This window comes from Pleurodeles waltl, chromosome 3_1 (genome assembly GCF_031143425.1).
Source record: "Pleurodeles waltl isolate 20211129_DDA chromosome 3_1, aPleWal1.hap1.20221129, whole genome shotgun sequence".
Taxonomy (NCBI): domain Eukaryota; kingdom Metazoa; phylum Chordata; class Amphibia; order Caudata; family Salamandridae; genus Pleurodeles; species Pleurodeles waltl.
This window is the reverse complement of record NC_090440.1, coordinates 281,929,999-281,932,521: the sequence shown is the minus strand read 5'-3', so window position 1 is coordinate 281,932,521 and position 2,523 is coordinate 281,929,999. Positions and strand designations below refer to the sequence as shown.

Sequence of the window (2,523 nt, the reverse complement as noted above, 5' to 3'; positions counted from 1 at the left end):
CATTATGGGCTAAATGTTTTCATGGGCTGTACTTGGGAGCAATTATCTCTTCCTGGTAGCTAAGGACTGTAACAAGGATCAATTATTTCACTCATGTAGGTATGGGCTGCATTTCGGAGCAATTTTCCCATTCAGGTAGTTAAAGGTTGTAACCATGAGCAATTATGCCGCCTCGGTAGCTAAGGGCTGTATCCACAAGCAGTTATCCCACACAACTGGCAAAGGTTTTACCCTAGAGTAATTATCCCTTCTAATAGAGTAAGAGGTTGTGCTTTGGATCACTTAACTTGGAAATGTGGTTTAAGGGAGGAGTTAATCCAGAGATATAGTTTACTTGCATGCACTGGCTGGAGGGAGATGTAGAATTTCTGGCCTTAGGACCTTTTCAAGCTCTAATAGGCACACACTGGCAATGCCCTTAACCTGTCCTCTTTAACTTGTATTACTGGCTGGACGCTCTAAGGATCCCAGTTTAACAGTGTTAAAACAATAGTAGTTTGGTGAACAGGTTCTAATAGGAGTGATAGTAGTCAGAGACTAATCCACAAGGTCTCAAGTGGGGCGAATTGGCTGGAAAACTCGTCTTTCTGGGAGGGGGCAAGGCAGAAAGGGTATAACTTGATCAAAAAGTTTAGCAAATAATCCCATTTTATAAAACAAAATAAAATCAATAAACCTTTCTAGTTTTTTGTGTTACTGCAGCTTGGACTATTCTATACAAATACTGTAGGATTCCAAACGTAAAATATAAGTTGGATCGAAATATGCTATTGTGGTTATTGTCTAGTGCAGTGGTACTTAATCTGCGGTCTGAGGACCATTGGGGGTCCGCAAGGCTCACTCAGGGGGTCAACAATTGTTTTACAAAATTAAATAATTTCAGAATGAATGCATTAAAATTATTTAAGTATTTGTAAATAGAGAAACAACACTGAACATTTTAAAACTTTCTATATTTGGTTGTGAATTAAACAAAATATTTGAATATTTGAGCATTTGGTTGCTGTATATTTGTTTTTGTATTTTTGTGTATTGTTTTAATGTTCTAAACATAGACATTAGGCATGGAGCCCTGGTTCCAATGATTACTGAGTTGGGGTCCCAGCATTTCAGTAATGATTCAGTGAGGGTCTACAGAAGTCAAAGGGATAAAAACCACTGGTCTAGCTTTTTAGGTTGAGTGCACACGCTCTCTGGCCTATTGTAATCTATCTGTTGGCTTTTAGCCACGCCCACCTCACACCAATCACTATCACTCATTCATGGGCTTGCCTTTCAAAAGTCCTTTGTGCTCATTGGTAAATGCTTTACGTTTGTCCTTCCTTGGGGCAGTTTTGTTACCACCTTAGCCATCGACCCTGTTACATGGATCATTTGCACTTTTGCCGATATGTTTGACTGCGAGTGAACTTCTTTTTCCTTTTGTGTCTCTTCTTCATGCTCATGACGGCCGTAGCGCTTTGAATCGGCTCACTTATGTCAACTGTTTTACTTTTGATTTTCAATTTATGTAGCAAGAAAAGTCCAGTTAGGAATTTACAGCGCTAATAGATCTAACTCATTCCACTTTGCCAATATTTGTTTTGTTACAGCAGCTGATGCAGCCTTATACTCTTGAAGTACAAAACACACTGGCTCATTCATTGCCTCAGAAAGCATAGCAATGAGCCCGCGAGCATGCTTTGAGGTAGGCATATAAAAATCCTCTTCTTGGGTGCCACTGGTCCTCACAAAAGCCTGTGTGAGGCACCATTCAAAATGTGCAGAGTTAAAAGAGCTGACATTACGACTTGAGCTGGGAAACTATTGTGGCGCAGCCTTTCCTGTCACATGACCTACAACTAAACTGATATACTCGTAATTCAGTTTCACTTCTGAGTCCTCCTGTTGTTTCTTTTTGTGGCAACAAGTGTTTTATCAATGTACCGGATTACAATTATTATAAAATGGTTGTATTTTAAAAGGTTTACTAAGATGAACTTAGAAAAGCAAATCACCCTGACAGTCTGTGGATCAGTGTTTTCTGGGGCCACAGACGGCGGCCATGAAACATATACTCTGGTTTCTCTTCAAACCAAGTAAATCTTTTGCTAAAGATTTCCATGGAGAGGAACAGTTTTAAGAGTTTCACTCAATTTTTGAAAGCCCTGCCAAGTGCAGGGTTAGCATATTTTGTAAACAAAAGTCTAACTATACAGTAGGCAGATTGATTATTTGCTGGTTCCTCAAGTGCTTCTTATCCGTTGATGCGCTTTTGGAGAGTGATTCTTACTGTGATGCTGTTAACCTATAGCCCTGTTACACAACATATAAGAAGGACGCATGCTGCAGAAAAAACTCCATATCATCCGAAAGGATACACTACCATGTGGGAAGCAGCGATATAGTAAGGAAGGATCAATTGGTAAATGAAACACGTTTAACTGTATCCACTCTGGGTTTTATTTCTGGATCAGATCTTGCTTTTCCTTTCTCATTGATTATTGAGAATTTATTCAAATCCCCTCTATGACTTAATTGTGA

The 2,523-nt window shown here is 39.4% G+C and overlaps 1 non-coding gene across 1 annotated transcript; it reads left to right on the top strand.

The window, feature by feature from the left end:
• The first annotated feature begins 2,053 nt into the window (after window positions 1-2,053).
• Window positions 2,054-2,164, top strand: LOC138286229 (U5 spliceosomal RNA). Its single transcript, XR_011201895.1, has one exon. It is a non-coding gene; the product is annotated as a U5 spliceosomal RNA (small nuclear RNA).
• Window positions 2,165-2,523: the final 359 nt, after the last annotated feature.